Consider the following 22505-nt stretch of genomic DNA (forward strand, 5'->3'; position numbering starts at 1 on the left):
TTTGTGGTGATTTATATTACAGTATTACAGTAATCTCTCATCATACACAGTAAACATTTTCAGGGAGAATATCAAAAGCCAGCTCTGTTTGATATTCTGATCAATCTGTCTCTTTAATGAAAAAGTCCCATTAGATGTATGCTGGATGGCCCTAACATATCTGGGGCATCTATCACTGATGGACTAATTAAACTTACCAGGACTTTCCCAACCTTCTCTAATTGACCTCATTAGATTATAAATTGAGCTAATGGATGCTCTTCTCTTATCAAAATTTGTTTTCCCCACAATTATACATTTATAAAAACATATTGGGTCAAATACTTTCAAAGCAACAATTTGACTGAAACAAAAATTACATTTTGCATTGCATTTACTCATCTATGTACTTATGTCAAGCAGCTTGGATGGAACTATTGCAAGAGACAGGTGTGCAAAAGCAATCACAAAGTTTAAATAATTAAAAAAGAAAAGAAAAGAAATCCCTGTTTTTTGACAGCACACTTAAAATCAGCACTGTAAAGCCTTTTACTGTAAGTTTACAGTAATTAACTGGCAGCAGCTTTGCCAGCAAAATACTGTATTTTTTACAGTTTCTTACTGTATTTTACAATTACAGTGTATTACTAGAAATAAATGTACAGTTCTTTACTGTATTCTTGTAAATTTACAACACAATACTGGTCACAGTTTTGTCAGTATATTACTGTATATTTACGTTATGTAAACTGCATTTGAATCTACAGTATGTATCTAGTATCTAATTATAAAGATTATTACTGTACTACTACTACTACTACTACTACCACTACTACGAATCATGAAAAAATGCAACAGGGACAATATTCCTTTTCAAATATCTATTGAAATAGAGCACAGAGCATAGTTCTAGAAAGGTTCTTAGATAAAAGTCTTGCATGGCTCTTTTTGCCAGTTGTGGAAAACAAAGCACTGGGTTAGGCTTACTACCTCACTACATTAATACAGTTAAATTATTTTCCAGCAAAAGCAACAGTGTTGTTTTAATGTAAAAAAAAAAAAAAGAAAAAACAAATACTGACATGTGCTAAATTTAGCAAGGGAGAACACTGCAGACATGAGGCTTTACAATGGCTATAACGCTGTTCTAAATGGCAGAAAGTTCAACGGGAGAGTCTCAGAATTATTTTTCTCATAACATTTTGACGCTTTGAGGCAGAGTAAAAATGGTGACATACGTTACTCAATGGAGGTTGCCTTATCAATGCAACTCTGTACATCTGTGAAAAAAGGCTGTGCAGGTTGTCATTTGGCTGTGCCTTTGTGGCGACAGAGACTGGCTGTCAGAAAAATTGCAAGCTGCAAAAACAAACTTTTGCGAAAAAATGAATCGGTTACGTCGATTAATTTTTACATTTTTAAATCCTACTCTCTTCCTTTCACCTTCCCAAGATGCTCAGCTGCTTACAATAAGGTTTACAGTAAGTTCCTGTGACTAACGACATTCTCTTAAAGTGCTGTAATCACACAGTTTTTCTCCCAGATTGCATTACAGTTTACAGTATAACACTATATGACAATAATACAGCAGAATACGGTTCAGATTTCACTGTAAATTTACATCAAAGTTTTACAGTGAGTCTACTCAGTGCCAAATTTGCCAGGGAGCTGGTCTGGATAATCTACTTCACTCAAGGGAGTAGAAATTAAGAGAGAAAGAAAGAAAGAAAGAAAGAAAGAAAGAAAGAAAGAAAGCAAGGGGCCTCACTCTAGTTATGATCTGTTTTTTTCTTTGTGTGTGTGTGTGTGTGTGTGTGTGTGTTTGTGTGTGTGTGTTTGTGTGTGTGTTGTGTGAGTCTGTGCCCCCTCTAGAGTCAAGAGGGGAGCAGGAGATAAAAGATGTGTGTAACCCAAGCCACAGGGGTGCTGCACCAGTGCATCCAGTCATTGGCTGTGCCATTGACTGTATTGAATTTTTTTTTTTTTTTTTTTTTAATAAATGTTACGGGATTGACTCCATGTACACCTGCTACCAGACCTCATTTGATTTTATTGCACGTCACACAACTAACATCAGTTACTTCCACTGTAGCTGAAATCAAGGAAAGGGTTGATCAAAACACTATGGGAAAAAAAAAAAAAAATGTCCGTCCTTGTTTTTGCCACTACATTAATTTTGTCTAACATTCAGTCCACAGCTTAGTGTGGTCATAGACAGCAGGGTTGGAAATGAGCAACTGCCACCTGCCAAATGCGGGTGATTTTGTGTAGTGGCAGGTGAATTTGCTCAACCGACCAGCCATGGCAGCGGGTAAATAAAAGTAGCATAAACGAACAAATAATGCAATTGTAACAAAGCAGTTTGCGACATTCCACAACGCAGACTGAATCACGAGTCTGCTTGTTTCATTCGGACACTTCATCGAGGAGACACAGGGGGTTACTGAGGCAACTTGAGCAAAGAATACTAACTATCGACCAATGGTTAAAAGGAATCAGCTCAGGTCAAGTAGCCTAGGCTATCGTTGTAGCAAACAAACAAACAAACAAAAAAACAATGTAGTGATACAGTGCAGGGGTTAAGAGGTCTGCAGAGAAAACCGAAGGTCAAAAAACATTTTTTTAATGAGAAGTGGAGACAATGAAAAGCCAACAGTGCCCTGTGATTGGTTAGTTTACGAGAAGACAAGTCGGACAAGGTTCTGTTTGGCATGTCGTCAACATGCTTGGGATGCCAATAAGAGAACAAATCTTTCATTGTTTGGACTAAAAACCTACAACTAGAAGCCATAAGAGACCATGAATCATCTATATGTCACATCCAGGTAAGAAAGATGGTACATGGAAAATCAGCCCCGGAGGATACAGCTGCTATGAAGGCACTTACCAGCCCAAAGAAGGCCCAGTTTGAGAAGATGAGCATTCTGTTTAGGAATGCCCCTGCAATGGCGAAAAGAGGAAGGCCATTTCGAGATTACGAATGGCAAAGCAAGTAAATCGTCATTTTTTAGTCGATTTACTAGTGTTAGAATAAATATTGAATTGAGGTCAGAATATAGCTGTCATGTAATGTCATTAGCTAACTAGCTAGCTACGTGTAGTTAGCATAAAAGTAACAATGGCTATCCATTAACTTCTAGCGTCACTTTACTATTCATTATTTTTTCATTATTATTTTCTAGATTAGATGAGTGTAAAGGGCGGGCCAACAGAAGGGCACAGAGACAGGAGTAGCAGTGCAGAATTTTGCCGTTTATTGGAGGAAGTATAAGTTCATTGTGAAAAAAAAGGAAAATCCAATCAACTTTGGAAACCGAAAGTGAAACAAACCAAAATGGAAAACAAAATAATTCTATCTACCTGATGAAATACAAAGTCTGCTCTGGCCTCTGTTGATACAGAGGTCTAAAACCAGCAGAAACAATCTTACCCTTTTTAGCAAAAGTAAAGGTTCAGTGCTACGGTACACTTGGACAACAGACAGGGACGGAAAACAGGGAGCTCCCACACACATACATATAGTTTAGTGGCCAGCACCAAACAACAGACAGAGGGGGTTACAGACAGTAGAGCATAACTAATATATAAATATATGTAAACATATAAGGTATATATAAGGTACATATATATATGGTTAACAATTATTCCTATCAAACAAAACAAAACAAACCACATTTTAAGAACAATTAAGGAACACAGGGTGATCTTTGGTCCCCTCAGGCAATTAAGGATGGTAGTTTCCTCCGCCTCCCCCCTAGGAACAAATAGCCTGTGTTTCCATACATACCCCTTTTCTTGGCGGACCAACCTGGACAGATGAGTCAGGCAGGTAACAATGGGAAAAAGTGAATCACAGAATCCTTCAATAACTAAGTTTGTGCACTTAACTTAGCACCTGAAAGTGAAATAAAAGGTTGTGGAAGACAAATGGTGGTTTGTGTTATTATATGCTGCATGTTTTATGTGTAATGTGATAAATCGGTGATGACCGGGGGCACGTAAAGGTATAGTGAGCAGGCTTAGGGGAAGTAACATGCACGTCCTGGGCATTCACTGTATGGCTCACTGCCTGGAACTAGCTTTCAAGGCTGCCATCAAGAGCTGCTCTATGGCAACACAGCTTGAAGATATGCTGCCCGGGCTGCATACATTCTATTGTGAAAGCGCTCAAGATAGGGCAAACCTGAAGCGCAACCAGACTGTAAGCCAAGACCAGACTGTATGAGAAGGGAGAGAGTCTCCACATCAAGACGTGGCCAGAGATCAGCAGGTTTTTGCAACTGCAGTGCCCTGACATCCTCAGCCTGGTCGACCTCATTCTCACCTTACCAGCCTCTACAGCAGACTGTGAAAGAGGCTTCAATCAAATGAAGTTAGTGAAGAGAGACTGGAGGCCCTGTCTTACATCGAGAAGCTTGTGTGACCTGCTGGCTGTCCAGTTCTCCACTCCCTCTATAGAGGATTGTGACCCTACCCCTGCCGCCCAGCCCTGGCATCAGGCTAGCATCCGGCCTAGAAGACCAGAAATCTTGGAGGGGAAGAGGAATGCTCAGGAAAGTGCTGCTGAAACTTCAGAATCTGATTCTGACGAGCGGGAGTGACATTAAACCGGGATTGGGGATGAGGATGGGGAGAGGTATTTTCTCGTTTTTTGTTTAGTCTGCCTAACTTATCAAATGTAACTTCCATCAGTTTACGGTTTGTGTGTGTGTGTGTGTGTGTGTGTGTGTGTGTGTGTGTGCATGAGAGAGAGAGAGAGAGAGAGAGAGAGAGAATGTCAGTATTTTCCTTAAAAGTTTAAATATTTACCATATGAAATAAAATAGCATATTTACCTAAATAATTATGTTTGGATATTGTTGGTCTTGTTGTATTGTTTTTCACATGCAATTACACAATGCCGGTTAAAACAAGAAAGTGGATGGTAAAAAAAAAAAAAAAAAAAGAGTGATTTTGGTATCCACTAGCCACAGTGGCAGGTGGACAAAAAATTAATTTCCAACCCTGATAGACAGTGCAACACAGCCAGCTGTCGTGTTTGTCAGTTCTGTTGTCTTCAAAACTGCATCTCAGTTTAGGACACAACAGTCACTGTAAGAATTAATACTTTAAGACACCAATATAGGACATGCGCATAATGAAGAGACTGATAAATATAGGACTTATGTTTGAGAAGGTCAATGCTAATTTCACCCTTTGACCAACATTCCCACAGATGAAACTCAACTCTCCAAACCACAGCCTTCTCTACTCCCAGGGATCTCTGTTGAGTACTATACCAAATGCTGTTACTGAACACACACCTTTTCTCAATGAAAAAAAGCACCCACATCTAATCTTGAAGTTTATCCCAGACAGCAGGTAACCAGTTAAAAAAAAAAAGAAAAAAAAAAAAAAGATGGGGAAATATATAGAGCCCAGATTGACTGCCATTACAGTGCCATTATCTTTTTAAGAACTGACCAAAACTTCTTTTCTTGTGTGCTGGGATTACATTAATGTAAATATGAAGACTTACTGCATAGTGCATTCACAATGATTTTGAGCAGGCATTACTTTACAGTTAGATGTTTACTTACATGGATCAGACAGTCTTTAATTGGTCAAGCAAAACTTATGTACTGCCAGTAGAAGTGATTCCCTCTGTCCACATTTACTGAAAGCAAATTGAAAATAATAGTAAATTTCTGACCTTTATCTGCTCTCTCTTGAAAATCACACTACAAACTCTATTGATTGGCCTGTAGCCTATGGGCTGGAGGAAGCTGAGACATGAGCATGACAAATGGGTTCCAACATTGTAGACGTTTGATTCTTTTTACATAAGCCTGCCTCAGCTGCAGTGGGGAGACTGATGTCTCTGGACCGCAGAGGAGTTTTCTCCACGGTGAACGCTTTTTCTTCTGCACATTCACGTTCAACACATTCTTTTGTTGAAATATAGAGGGAACAACGTTTCTCTTGATCATACCAGACTGACATCATCAGGAATCTTTGTGGCATTTTACTGCAAAAATAAGCCCTCTCAACCTCACTATGTAACATCAGATTTTTAAATGTTATTTTTTTAATTTATTTATTTAGTGTGTGTGTGTGTGTGTGTGTCTGTGTGTGTGTGTGTGTGTGTGTGTGAAGAAATTTCATGTCAGACAAGGAAAATAATGAGTAATTCATGAACATGCCATGTTGAGCTCAACCATGTTGAATACTAGTGTGTTTGCAGTGTGACTACTTCATTCAGAGATCACATGTTGAAACTAAGTAGTGTCGGAATGATATGTGTTGAGTGTAATGCAGCTGTCAACTATTCATGAAGGCAGAGTGGAGAGTATAATTCGTGTTGGTGTCAGAGAAAATACTATTTGGCACATGTCGGTAATCATCTGCACGCTGAAATAACCCAGTTTCCTTAAAAAAAAAAAAAAAAAAAGAAAACCTAAGGTAAGTGCAGAATAGTTTTGTCAGCTGTCAGTGTTCCCCATTTATTGTCAGTGTTCCCCAATTATTGATACTCTTTTTAAACAGTCTTTCATTTTTTTTAAGTTGAAAAAGTAATTAAATAAGTTAATAATAATTTGGATAGCAAAACAATATATGCAAACGACTGCGATGTCCACATGAGCATTTCATCTGTAAGAGTTAAGTTCTCCATCAAAGTGATTATTCAGAATGCATTATTCAAAGAAAAACAGTCATTAACACATTACAGCTGTTTCTGTTCCTTTTGTACAATCAATCATCTTAAGAATGAAATTATACATGAGTACACTGTATGACACTGATTCGTGCACTGCATGAATCATTAATCGTTTCATGAAACCATACAATCAGCATTTTCCAAAATCAACGTAATCAGTCATTAACCAAAAATAACGTTTTTACCCCATAATAACTGACTGTATCAGGCATAATGCCTCAGTATAATTGATTTCCAGGAAAACTATATCCTCATTTGTAAGGTAGACGGGCATCCATCTCATTGATTTTCAGTACTGATTACACAAGGGATCTAAAGAGGTAGAAACAACATTGTTGCTGAAAATGGTGGAAACCACGACTTCTCACAAATATTTGTCCTCTTTTGAACACTAATGCCACATGATGGTATTAATACCACAAGTAAACTCAACAGGAAAAGATGTCAAATGCATCTTTGAGCTTATATTAATATCATGGGAAATGAGTTAAGATTTATGTTTGCATGAGAGATTCTTCTTTTTTCAGTCCAGTATACCAGACTTTGAGTGTCAGAGACTGTTTTTTTTTTTTTTTTTTTTTTTTTTTTTTGTAATCCATTGCAGTCTTGCTAACAAAGGAAGAGTATCCAAGAAACATTGATGCATGAGTCCAAAAATAAAAGTCCCACTGAAAACAATTAGGAGTTTCTGAGGTGAGGTGAATTATTCATCTGCTATTGATTTCGGTATTTTGATGTAAAGGAGAACTGGGGTGACTTGATATCACTGATGTATGTTTTTGGGCATGTGCATATGGGTGTGCTGGCCCACCAAGCACAATGTATGATGCAGGACAACGGCCCAGGACAAAATTATCCCCGTGGGTCCCCCCAGCCAATGCCTGTTTCATCCCAAAGTTCCAACTGCAAACATAAAAATCAGCAGTTATAAGGAACACACAATGAACACATTGAACTAAGTCTATGTATCACATAGACAAGAGCTTACCACGCTGTAAAGCAGTACCCAAGCACAGAAATAATACGCAGACAAGATTACATCAGTGGAATCACTGTCATCACCACTTTTCAGTCACACCATGATCAAGCTGTCCTTTCCACCGTGTTGAAGTAGCATTGTCAAAGTTATCAGCAAACAGGGATGGTTAGTAATGAAGTAAGTGGATTTGTACTGTGACTGAATATCAGTAATAAGAGCAACTTTGGGTTCTTACCCAAGTACATCTATAATGAAATCACATACTTTTCACACCACTATATTTCTGTTGACTGCTGTTGGTTCTTGTTCCATTTTACATAATTAGTCTTAATTCTTTTTCTTTTTCTTTTTTTTTTTTTTCCTGTAGCCTTTTTTTATCATTTGGAAAAAAAACAAACATTCAAAGCAGGTTTGCCTCGATGTAAGTGCAGCACCTAGGGATAATGTAGCAGAACTGGAATCAGGTTCTGCTGGAATCAGGACCATGATTAAGAGGGACGGCTGGGGGCATTCATATCACACAGCTAAAGGTGAAATTCTCGGAACATTCTTTGCCAAGAATGTTTTCATTAATCAAGCATGAAAGTCGGAAATTCACAGACGATCAGATAGCGTCTTAGTTCCCACTGTAAACAGTGCTGACCCTCAATCCAACAGCATTATTCCCCTGACTTGCTGGTCAGTGTGCGGGAAACCATGGGCTTTTTTCATTGTATACTTTTGAAAACAAAGGTGTACTTTTTGTACATTGAAATCCTGGTAATTTACAACTTTGACTCAATTTTTTTTTTCTTCTTTTTTTTTCTCCATTTGTTTCCCCTCTCTTTTCAGAATGAGTGTCTTGCACTTCAACTGAAACCATTACTTTATAGCTGTACCTTTACTTTACCTTGAGTACAATGTTAGAATACTTTTATCAGACCTGACAAGCAATAACAAAAGTTGCCAGAGCAAGTTACACCAAGCCCAACTCTTTACAAAGGCGCATTATAGCACTTGATTCTGATACAATCAGTTAATCCAAATATCAATCAGTTCACACAGACCATGCAATGAATAGCACTCCAAATGTCATTTATAATATGATTTAAGGCACATTCTCTGCCACAAACTCCAAATAATCTAATTTAAAGCAGTTGATTCTTAGTCTGAATTTCAAAGATCAAACTTTGGAGCAAAAGTCACAGATTATGTGATTAAAATCCAGTTTAAAGTTGAACTGAGAACTGAAGGGCTGAGAAACCATGGAAACACTTTACGCTACAACATACTACACCAAACCATTTTTGTATTAGAAAATAAAAATAATGACCCCATGTGCAACACAAAAGATTAAACATTTTCAACTAAGATATAATTTTGGTCAAATATCCCACGTCTGTGGACCACTAGGGGATCCACTTGCCACCACTGCTCCATCCCCCCACCTCCCCTCCCCAAGGCCATCCCTCACACCAGGGAAGCAAACCCAGTTGTGTGTGTGTGTGTGTGTGTGTGTGTGTGTGAGAGAGAGAAACTCTCTAATTCACTCAACATCTACAAATGTTTGCTCACACTGAGTAAGTGTGTGTGTGTGGGTTGTGAGCATTTTGTTCAACCCTTATTGACTACGTTGGTTATAAAGTGGACAGAATTTCAGGCACAGCAGATGTGAAATAGCCATGTGCAGCAAAAGACTGCAGTGTGTTGGTGGGAACTGTACTTCCCAAATGAGTTACTATTGATCTGGCTCTCTTTGTCTAAGTGTACATAAAAAAAGGAGTATGGCTGCTGAGTTAGAACAAAAAAAAAATGATGTTGCACTGATGGTATAAATGTCCACTCCCTTCTCTTTCAAATCATGTTTTCTATGTACTCATCATTTTTAGAACAGTTATATGAATTGACATTTATAAAAACTAAATGCGTTTCGTGCCTAATGCGAACATCTATGGTCATACTATATACACATATATTATATATTTGTGTGTGTGTGTGTGTGTGTGTATGTATGCATATATATATATATTGGAAGTCCCAAGTTTTATTTTTCCAAACTGGGGCTTGTATTGTGTCCTCCTAGTCAACTGAAAATTCCCATTATCCTTCCCATACCATTCACTGCACAAAGAGAGCAAAGCATGCCTATTCAAACCCATTTCATCAGCATTGGCAAATGAATTTCAAAGGCATCTTGTTTCCTTGAGTGACATGCATGCTACATTCATTTAGTAGTGTTATTGATCAGCCTTATTGTGACCCTGTCTCAAATGACTGACTCATATTGAGAATGGCTCGGTGACATGTGTGAGCACTGGTAAAAGCAGCCGACGAAGCACTCTGGCAGGAGACAGCCGATTCATCAGACAGGGATTTGTGTCGCACCCATAGCACAATGGGGATAGACGAGAGGAGAGATGGAGTCTCGGAGAGTAATCATAATTCATTACACACTTGTTTGTGGCAATAGATTGAACTAATTTTCCCAGCCGCACTCTCAGAGGAGATACGGAGAAACATTCCAAGTCATATTAAGGACAGTAATATGTATTTTATTACTGTGTAATGCCTGTAAAAGGTAGCAAAGCACTGAATCACAGATGCAATTAAAATGGAAATGTGTTTGTGTTAACTATTTGAAAAAATGAGGAAGATCTCTTTCTCTCTCTCTCTCTCTCTCTCTCTCTCTCTCTCTCTCTCTCTTTCTCTCTCTCTCTCTCTCTCTCTCATTTCATCGCTGGTATATCTGATTGAGTGTCACAGATCACCAGGGACTTCACAATAATTTATATGCAAATGGGATGCCATCTATTAGCCTTTCATAAAATCAGTTGAGATTATTGGACGATGTAAGCTGGGGCCTCACCTGACCTATGAGTGCTGTGTATCCTGAGAGTGGGTGTCACTGAGATGGAAACCTCCTGGAGATGTTTTAAGAGATTACAAGCTACACCGATGCAACTTCCCATTACAATGCAGAATCTCGGTGGAAATCTGTGATTGATGCATCTTTGAAATAATATGAATATTACTTTGTTCACAGTTTTGCTAAACTACAGTAAGGAGAGTGGAACTCATGGGAGATTCCTTTACAAATTCTCTCGCTCAAGGGGCCCAGTGCGGAGCTTGACATGGAATTAAAATTTTGCTTAAAATTGAAATTATTGCTTAATTCAACTAATTGATTTCATTGTTCAGATATTTCCCCTAAAAGGACAGTGAAATGAATAAAAGGACACTGTAAACTTTAAAATACCATTTGCCACACTCGTTTGTATGCTTTGCTTGTGCTAATGTGCCTCTTTTTGTAGTCCCTCTTTTTATCGCTATAGTAAACTATTCAGTATTTGAACCCACTGATTTTCTAGAGGGCATGACAAAAATTCCTTATAAACTAGTTTTGCACCAAGCAATGACTCAAGCACTCATGCACTCAAAAATGCACGTTTACAGCAAACCGTTAATTATCACCCAAATGAGAACAAAAAAAAAAAAAACATGAGATTAGATTAGATGAGATGAGATGACCAAACCTGTGCATCTGAGCTGTACTTCAGCGCTCACTCTGTCGCAGTAGGATAATCAATGAACTAAGAGCCTTGTGCACTCGGCATAAATGATGACCATAATATCTCCATAACATTCATTTAGACATGCGCCTGTGTTTCCATGGAACGAGGCTCATCCTCACTGCAGTCTAATGATTTCAGATATAAATGATAGCCATTTCAGATCGGACCGTGTGAAGGTAATGGATATGTTTGTACCATACACATAATTAAATGATGGGAAGCCTGCAGATGAGAGGAATGGTTTTAATATTTCACATGTAACTGGGATTATTACTGTGACTTTTTCAATGGCCCCCACCCCACTACAACCTCTATCCCTACTCCTCTAAAGATAAGCTTTTCAACATCTGAGTTCTAGCTTCAGTCTAGTAGTCATTCTCTCTCTCCCTCTCTACACACACACACTCACACACACACACACACACACACACACACACACACACATCTATCTATCTATCTATCTATCTATCTATCTATCTATCTATCTATCTATCTATCTATCTATCTATCTATCTTCAAGTTTTCAAATTTATTTAGAGCCCAATATCACTGTTTAATGTCTCAAAGGGCTTTGCATGCCCACAACAAATAAAACAGGACAGTACCCCTTGACTTAATCCCCATAGCAGGTAAGAAAAAACTCCCAAAACCCCAGGTGTAACAGGAAAAAAATGGAAGAAATCTTGGGGATGGACCACAGAGAGAGGAGACCCTTCTTGGCCAGACAGGTGTGCAGTAGGTGCCGACCCAGTGGGCAATTACAAGTAATATAATAATAATGCAAAAGAAAATACACTAGCAAAAAGAGAAAATAATGACAACAAAAGCAGGACGAGGGGGCTGGCAGTGAGGAGGAGGCTGACAGGGAGGGATGAAGAGGACGGAGGGGAGTGGAGCAAACCTGGGAAGAAGACAGCAACACTTACACAAGGCATTCATACTCAAGCATATGACACACACACACACACACACACTCAGAAGATGAGGAGGGAAAAGATTATACGATTGTGAAGAAACATTAACAATAACTAGACCTATGCTCTGCAAAGAAAATGTCTACCACAGCAACATATTTCCTAGTTACAATAAAAATTGAATCGTCATATAGATATGTGAAGTAACAGTTTGTTGTGTAACGTGGTATTTATTTGAAGATAGATGCGAAGCATGGCATGTATGATGCAAATAATCCTGTGACAGCTAACATAAAGATCGTAAGATTACGATTATATGACTCCATAGACATGGCCCAAAAACAAAAAAAAACAAAAACAAAAACAAAAACAAACAAACAAACAAACAAAAAAACTAATTTTTCAGCGAAGGAACAGCAGTGAGTGCAACAACAAATCATTGCGATGCGTGTTCTGGTGGAGCAGCCAATCACAATGATTTTGTGGTTAAGCAGCTAACCTGCTGGTCATGAGTGGAGCAAGGCTGGAGGAACAAATACATAAGTGCAATGGTCATTTGTCTAATTTTATGAATTCGTCGGGTGATACTCAGGATCCGTCGATGTAAATTTGTAGAGCTGGCCTACGACTTGCAAGGTTAGCAAAGTTATTGCAGCATTGCATCACTTATTTACTTCGTTTTATGGTAAAAAAAAACTTGGTAAAACATACGGCACCAGTCAAACATTTGGACATGCCTAGTAGTTAACGTTAGCTGCTAGTTATTGTTCTCTAAAGAAACAAACCAAGGCTGTCAAAGACTGCTCAAAATATTTTTTTATTTGTATGTAGTTAGGGCTTAGCGATATAGTTGAAATTTACCACCATAAAATGTTTCATTTCTGTCAATATGGAGAATTATTGATCATTTTACTGACCCATTTTTAATAATTACCAGGAGAAAAAGGTTGAATTTAACCACTTTATTTTGTACGACGGATTATTAGGGTCACATTAAGGAAAAAAAAAAAAATCTGAGATTCCAAGAATAAGGTCGTAATATTACAAGAATAATGTCGTAGTTTAAAGAAAAGAAAAGTCATATAATGAAAATAAAGTTGTAATTTAATGAGAATAAAGTCATTTCAAGAAAAAAGTCGAAATATTATGAGAAAAAATCATAAAATTCCGAGAATAAAATTGTAACAAAAGAAGCAATCTCCTCCAAGTCTGTGTGGTTCTTTTTTCGGAATAGACACAATCTTTGCAAAGTCCTGATTCTTATGATTATGTAGTGATGGTGAGCCAAAAGATTGAGTGTTTCGTTATTTGTGATACTTAAAGTATAAATTCACAAGAGGCTCCACGTTTCTCATTTTAAAACAAGTGGCAGGCTGCTCCTCTGACATTGCCCCTCTAAAATAACACATAGCCTAAAATTACTTTACTTTACCTACTTTGTTCTTGTAATATTATGACTTTTCTCTAAAATTACGACTATTTTCTGTTATTATCAATGTTTTTTTTTGCTTGTAAAACTACAACTTCATTCTCGAAATCTCAGAATTTAACTACCTTACTTTTATCAACAATTTCCACACCGTCTGCACTCATATTCCTCCTCCACGTTGTTGTGTCACATTTCGATGGAGCATCTGAACAATACACCTGTTAAATGATTGGCTGTTTGCATGTCACTGGTAGCAAGCTCCATTATCAAGGGACATGATCGTCATGCGAGGGCGCTGTCCACCATTTGGCCAATCAGATGAAGCCCCAGCTAGCTGTCAAGTACCCTCAGATTAATTGGTGTCAGTGGCAACTATGAGGTTAGCTAGCACAATGGCTGAGGAAGGACAGAAAGGCAAGGAAAATGTGGTTGACGAAGACCTGTGCTATTTGGAATTATTTTGGATTCAGGAGAGATGACGTGTTACAAACACAGGTACTGTGTAAACATGCCCAACAACTTGTTAAATAAAAGCATGTTTGAAATTATGAGTATTAGGGCCACATTTAGGGAAAAAATTCTGAGAATTCGAGAACAAGTCGTAATTGAGAAAATGTCGTAATTGAGAAAAAAAATAGTCTCAACATTACAAGAATAAAGTTGTAATTTCATGAGAATTAAGTCATAATATTTCAAGACAAAAGTCATAATATTATGAGAATGAAATCCATTTGTTGGAACTGTTTCCCCATTTTGGAGAAAAGTTTCAAGAATGGCTAGCTATGCATGATGTTCGTCTGTTTACAATGTTATTGGGCGATATATCAAAACACTCTCACACAACACACAACATAATTATATTGCTGGGAAAAGTATTTATTTTTGAGCTGACATCAGTGGAGGCACTAAGAACTGAGAGATTCAAGAACTTTCTCAAGTATCACTGTAGAACTGAGTGTCTTATGGCACATGGAACAGGAAGTTTAGCTTATGCCAAAAGATAGGATAAAGTTAGAGAGGCTGAAGGATGGAATGGGTAATATATTTAAAGGAGGAAATAAAGTAAACAAATGAAAAAATACTAAATAACGATAATTAAATACTAAAAAGCTAAATAATTACAGAATTAAAAAAAAAAACACGCTGTACGCTAAGAGAGAAGAAAGATAGAAGACACACACACATATATACATACATGTGCATGTACATACACATACATACATACATACATACATATACATCTATCTATCTATTTATTTACCTGGCCACACCCTCTTCCTCTATTTTATACCCATCCTTTTGATGTTATGTTCCAAAACTCAGCCTTGCATCTTGTAAACAAAATGCTAAGGAAAATGAGGATGTGAGACTACAATTCTTGATTTTTAGTGTTAATTGACATAAGATGTCTTTGTGTTTTTTGTTTTAAATTATCTTGGAATGTTTCCTTGAGTTTCAACAAACCAAGAATATTACAAAGTGTGGGTTCTAAAAAGAATCATAGCAATTACTGTAGTTAAATGACAAACAAAGAGTGTTTCCGTCATGTTTTAATTTCAGACTGTATTTTCACTTCTCAAACAACAATAGAACTCACCGTAACCTTATATAAGTTTCTGCACTTACTTTAATCCTTCTCATAATTATGTTAGAGTACATAGGTGGTATTGGCACTGCTTTGAAGTGAATATTTCGTTGCATGTTTTACCACCCCATATTCTTGAAGAATGGCTTTCTAAATGTTTTATCTTTTTTTTTTTTTTTAAATTTCCCAAGGCCCCATATCTACGAGTGAATACAACAAAGATTCTGTGGCAGAAAAAGTCAGGATGATGTGCTCCATTCACAATGTTGCGCTAAGACAATATCTGACATACAATGCATATAATAAGTAGCAGTCAAGGTTAGAATCCACTCCTGATCATTAAAATTTGTTGTGGTAACACTGGGATTCTTCAGCCAGTTTCTTTTAACTTTATTGTTGGACATTTTATTATGGTGGACAGGATCTGCCAGGTGCTATGCTTCCTCCCTGGAACAAGGAGGTCATGCAGTCCAGCAGCTGTGTGCTCTTTCCACGATCCTAAGTGATAAAGTCTTGTAGGATGTCATTCTTTCATGTTATTATTTTGCAAGTTCCCTGTGCCACAATGCTGTTTCCTGCTCCCTAAACCTTGCAAATACAACACCTGTGAGGAACAGAAAGAAAAACATGTCAACCTTTGCGAGAAGGCCATTTCTTGACAGTTGTTTTGTGCAGACATTTTTGAAATCCTTATTCAAGTGGTTTCCAAGGTATTTTCAGCTTGCTACTTCTGCGGCAACTTGTTCAAGTAGTGTGAGACAAAGTGAAATAGCTATCTTAAGGTCAGCTTATGTGTATGCATGCACTGAGTGTTACATTGCTTTCCATCTGTTTCCCAACATATGCAAAGGTAAATAATCTTCTGCAGACGGGAGATGGTATCTATCAAATTTTGAACTTGGTAATCAAAAGGGTTTGACATGTCCAATAACAACACAAAGTGGATCATTCTGAATGAGCCTCAGTCAGTAGGATGTGTTACCATGATCAGGTCACTATTTGTTGTATTCTGATTTAGTAAATGTGCTTATAGGTGGGATAGGGAAGACGGTAGCCCTGGTGCATTATACTGATATGGCACTGCCTTCTGCGACGACACAAGAAATCTAGAGACCGAATGCATTCTGTTTTAGCCTAGCTGTTCCAACAAACCTGTTTTGTCATACTTCAAGTAATTTAAGGAGCAAAATAGCAACAGTTTTAACGTGCATCATTTGTAATATAGGTTTTTTTCATTTTATCCAAGAGGAGCAACCATAAGAGTTTCTCTTTTCTTTTTTTTTTTTTGTCTCTACCAGGGAAGAACATTAGAAAAGTAGGTCCCTAGTTACTTATCTGATCAGGACAAAAAGTGAAATGTAACAATGATATAGTCGTTAGCTTCCAGCTGCAATTTTATGTCACTGGTCTGTAAAAAATGGCTGAGATATATCTGGCAGCTAAAAAGGCCCAGATGGAGCCAAATCCACTGCTACTCATTTCTCTCAAGGTCAGATGGTCTGTTTACCTGGAAATACTCTCCCAAATATATTTTCACCTTTCTGTTGCTCTAATACAAGCTGTGACTACTATAATCTCTGAATAACTGAAACCAATCTACATATAAGAACTTGTTCATGTGGCACAAATCTGGAAACAATCAAAGTTTTGATGTGAGCAGGACAGACTCTTCCAACTTGTTGAGTCAACAGCTTTAGCTATAGATTTGTAAAGTGAGTAACTTATTATACATATTCTGTCCTTGCTGTCGATAAGACTCTGTCCCACAGGGCAGAGAAGTATCATAGTCACATTAGACAGTGTATAAATTGTTCTTTGTTGACTTGTACCAGCTGTGGCCCCTCTCACATATGCTCTTGATTGGATTTTTATTTTTGCAGAAGCTTCTATTTGATGTTAGTTTTCCTTGTTCTAGATTCTCTCTATTCTCTCTCTCTCTCTCTCTCTCTCTCTCTCTCTCTCCCTCTCCCTCTCTCTTTCTCTCTCTCTCTCTCTCTCTCTCTCTCATTCTCTCTCTCCCGCTCTCTCTCTGCCACACACACACACACACACACACACACACACACTTTTAATTTGTTGTGACTAACTTAAGTTAATAGGCTTGAGCGCTGCTGCTGACACTGATGCATTCACCTGAGAATGTGTTGGCACGGGGTCTATTTTAGAGGATCGTATCTCTACCGAGCACACCTGTATTTATGCTGTGTGCTCTGTTCAATGCTTCCTGCAGTAACTGCTTCTGCAATCAATCAATACAGATGCAGTAATGGCTCCAGGGATTTTCAGGGAATGTGTGTGTGTGTGTGTGTGTGTGTGTGTGTGTGTATTCTGGGGGAGGGTATCACTCTTTTGTATTCGAGTTTCCAACAAGATGAAATTACTAAAATACTTATGAAAGAAGACTATAATGGTACACAGTATTATTCAAGCTAGCTAGAGCTAAGGTAAATTTATACTGAATGGCCCATTGCATGTGTTAAAAACAAAGATAAGGAAATTGTTACAATTTCTTCTTCCTTTCTTTCTTTCTTTCTTTCTTTTAATGACAAAATGAACAAGAGTTTCATTCCCAACACTGACAACACCTGCAGCTTGGCTCCTGTCAGTTTGAGTTTCAAGGACCAGTACTTTGCCTGTACAATCAAAAGAGCCTAATGTTTTAAGTCCCAGCTAACCTCCATTTCCAGAGAGACTGTATTTGCTTATTCTCTGCCAAGCACCACATTTGGCCATGTAAAGAAGCTGTTATTTTTCAACTTGAATCATTTTTTGCAGCAGATGGATGGAACAATAGCAATCATTCATTTTAAAATCCAATTTTGCAGCCCAAACAGTGTTCTTACATAATGGGATGAGGGCAGGAGGCTTGAGTGAATTAAAACTATCTATAACAGTAATTAAAATCCAAACATGACCCATCATCTTGAGCAAAATGTAAAAGTCTCTGGGAGCAGCACATTGCAGAATGATGGTTCCCATTCATCTGTACAGATTATTTTAGGGCAAACCACTTAAATCAATTCCCTCCCCTGAAAAAGGAAAAAAAAAAGACAAAATCATTTTGATGTTAAAGCACAGAACACTCAGCTGGTGATTTTCAGTGGAGAAATAAATTTAGACAGGATGGCAACATAATGAAACCATAGAGGAGTGGGAATAAAACACTTTGATGAATTGTTCTTATAGATGCGTGGCTTTGTCCCCCCAGCCATTTCAGTTTTGCTTATTGTCTTTTCTTACACCAAACACTGAAGAAAAATGTTTGTTTATTATTTTTGATCATTTATTTCTAAAGGGTGATCTGGGCCCATCAGACAATTAATGCTAGTGCACTCATCATTTCATGTATGCACCCAGGGAATGTTCATTCTTATGCGAAGCTCTCTCTAACTATCTTTCTCCTCTCATGCATTGCATGTCTGTACACCTTGAGATTGTCTCCTCTAATGTGTAGGTCTTTTTAAGTATATTTTATCTTGAATCTTTTGGAAAAGTGACACGATGTTAAAGGTAGCAATTGAGGACTGAGAAACCAAAAAGCAGCTGCCAGAAAAATAAAGGAAATGCTAGACTCAATAGAGCATCAAGCATCCATAAGCCATAAGAATGACTTGAGTGAACACTGACGTAGATCTTACAGGTGTATGGTGCTCTGGTGGAGAGATGACTATATTTTCCCATGGGAAAATCTATCATTTGATATTTTGTTAATGGTGGTGGAAAATGGTGGTCCATCCAGGTAAAGATTCACTTCATCTGGATTGAGAACTAATGACTGAGACTTGGTATGTGGTCTACATCATTTTCATGCTCTTCAAAAACATTTACTGACCATTTGTGTTCTATGGATGGACGATCACCACTTCTGCTGAGACAGAAGTGCTGAACTGTGTATGGAGGTGATCCTTCACAGTGTTTTTGTACTTATTGCTGACTGCCTTGTTGTTTTCCCTTCTCACTGGTAAACCAGATTCCAAATCTAGAGGTTTTTTTTTTTCTTTTTCTTTTTTTTTCTCTTTTTTTTGGAGTGTGCCACAAATGTAGTTCTTTGCTTGTTAAGAATAGGGTAAGAATGAATTAACTGGCCATGTGACTTTTTTTCAGTTTCTCAGAAGACCTCTGTCTGTGTTCCTTACACTGCTTTACTCACAAAATAAATAGGTAAATGAATGAAAATCATCATCATCATCATCATCATCATCATTGTTTTTAGGTGTAATCAACTACAACCCTGCCTTTGTATCCCTCTCTGAATTCTTGCTCATACTCTCTGCTCACACCTTAAACTGCCATTTGCACTCAGCTGATTCTGACTTGCTTGTCTGTTTTTGTGTATCTAAAAATCAGCACATGATATATTTTACTAAGTGATGTTTTTTGCTGCTGATGACTTGTTTCTTATGAGCAAGTTGAACCTTCTTTTTCACTGAAGCTCCTACTAAGCATGCCCCAAAATTCATCCATCACTCACAGTCTCATAGAAGGCAAAACATTTTCGCCTGCCTCTGTCATGCAGAATAAAATGTTAATTGCTAATAATATACCTTGAATTCTTCATTTACTGTGATATTCCCTTTACTTTAGCAATTACCTCCACAGAGCTGCAGAGAAGTGTCGGGCTAAATGATGTTATGGAGTTTCAAAGAGCTACCCTGTGCTGATCTACAAAAGGAGCATGTTGTCAATAGCAACCTTGTCTCTCAGGCTGGGGGTGGTCTCTAAATTAGAGCCTAACCACACCACTCCAAGGACATGATTGACACATGAGTCACTCCTGCATATTTACAGTTGGATTACATGGTTTGCTAATGACAGGTGGCATATAACTGTTGGGGGGAAGAAAGGCAAAAAAAAAAAAAAATACAAAGAAACCCCAATCAGAAAACAACATTCTGGTTCAGCTCTCCATTTGGATATACCTATATATATGCCCATATGCTTAGGCATTCTTTTCCTTGATCATTCCCTGTCTGTGACTCTAAAGTGCTACACATAATTACGCCTCTGAATCAATGCTATATCCCCAATAGTATCTCCAATAATAGACTCATCATAAACAAAACACATGAGCATGAAACAGATCATCAAGTCAAAGGCTGCACCTTGTGTTGTGTTTATTTATGTAATTTGCAATTTTAATGATTTGACCCAAAGACAATGAACTGTTTCTATGGTAATTGTAAAGGAAATGGAAAAAAAAAACAAACAAATCATTTTGAGCATGGCTCATCAAACACTTATTTGGATATTAAAAAAAAAACAACAACAACAAAAAAAAAAACATTGTACAGATTCTTTGTGTTTGTCAATTTGCTGACTTTGATTTGTTTTACAGCATCATCTAAGTCAAGTGTAGGCTGATGCATTATTGATAGCATACTCAGAATGTTGCTTGACTGAAATATATTATATCATATTATATTGTTCAAGATGAGTTCATATGGATTGATTCTCAGTGCAACATATGTGTTATTTTCTCTGGAGTGAGACTAGAGGACCATGGTATTTTTAATATTTTCACCAATGCACTACATGGATGTTTTCATGTTCAGTTCAAATTACCAAGTAAGTAAAATCATTAAAGATTTGTGGACCTAGAGTATTATGAAAAGGAAACAGCTCGTATTACTGGTACTGGTATTAGCAATACCAATACTGTAGTGTTAATAGGAAAGGAGTTACTTGGCTGCAGTTATACCAGTTTTGACTGCTCTGCATGTACGCTTTCGATTTAAATGTATTTCTTCCCTTTCTCGAACTGAGGAAATTTTCAGATTTGTGAAGACCCATGCCAAAGTAATAACACAATTTCCAAATGCAGTCAAGACTTAATCGAGGCTGAATAAAAATGGTCTTTTTTCTTCTCTCTGGTTATTATTTCATAACTGCATAATCTATCTGGCAGGGAGGTAATAATATACTTTCACTGAAAATGGTAATGTCAAATAATATGGAATCTCATTGTTCTCATTGTTTTCATTTAATGGTGTGGCTACTTCAGCACACCAGCACAATCAAGTTTAGTACCTCAGCAAGAGCAGCATTTCCTTCTGATATCAGAGATAAATTATACCACAAATATGTACAAATACATGCTTTCACTGACAGGTGCAGGACATGTGCTCCCAAGCTTTTGTGTCTCTCCCAGTGTGGAGATTAGGAAGAGGCCACCGTGTTATCAGTTGTATTTATGGCTATCACAAAACTCTGAAAAGCTTCACTGGTTCATTTTCAGTCTCAAAAAAGGGAGCTTATAAAATGCTTTTCAAATTTTTGTGTCGTTCCTCTCTTTTTGTCTGCTGCTCGGTTGCAACAGGAGATCTATGAAGTAAAAAAAAAACAAAAAAAAAACGCTGTGCTTTGGTTTGAGATGAGCTGCGTTTGGACTATACAGAGATGATAAAATGCTGAAGCATCAAGGTGAGGAAACCTGCAGGCTCTGAAAACGTGAACTGTTTGCATGATACCACCATGCAACTGTCATACAGTTACACTGTAGAGAAATCTTGTTAAGTACACACACTGTTTTACATACACAACCTTCCTCTGTGTGAAATACACGTCTTCGGGGGAGGGCTGAGTTACTCGGCTAAAGTCTTACTAATGACAGAAGAACAGGCCCTGGCGACAAGGATAATGAGACTGTTGAAATTCAGTCCCACCCACAACTGCTACCTTCCAAGACTAGTGTGGGAGTGCAGATACATGTTCATGAATTAAGGTGTCTTTTTTATCAGATTTATCATACGCACATGCACACGTATGCGCACACGCACAATTGCATGTGTGCACATAGATATGTGGATACATTCTCTCACACACCATCCCACCCACCCAACATGACCAACCGCAGAAGGAAAGAGAGAGATATAGATAGATAGATGGATAGATAGATAGATAGATAGAGAGAGAGAGAGAGAGAGAGAGAGAGAGAGAGAGAGAGAGAGAGAGAGAGAGAGAGAGAGAGAGAGAGAGAGAGATATCACTCTTGTCATACATTTAGAACATTAACTCCAGTTGATGGCAGATTGATTTGACTTTGCACTGCCTGTCTCCTTGTCCTGAGGTTAATAGTTGCAGAGATCCTTTTGATCAGATGGTACTGTGCTGTTTTGGGCAGCTAACCACGTATCTCTTTGGCTTCATGCCTCACTATGCTGGGTTTTCATCAGTAGCCAACCCAGCAACTTAAAGGGAGGTACACAGGACTCTCCACAGTGCCAGATCACTGATGTTAATTAAAGGGGATGGAGGTCTGAGAGGGAAAAATCAGACTTTGAAGTATGGAAGAGCAAGAGACTGCCACATAAGCAATATCAATCTGGCATCAGAACTGCACTTTATTCTAGGCTCTCATGAAACTATCATTTC

The sequence above is a fragment of the Chanos chanos genome, chromosome 5 (assembly GCF_902362185.1).
Source record: "Chanos chanos chromosome 5, fChaCha1.1, whole genome shotgun sequence".
NCBI classification, from domain to species: domain Eukaryota; kingdom Metazoa; phylum Chordata; class Actinopteri; order Gonorynchiformes; family Chanidae; genus Chanos; species Chanos chanos.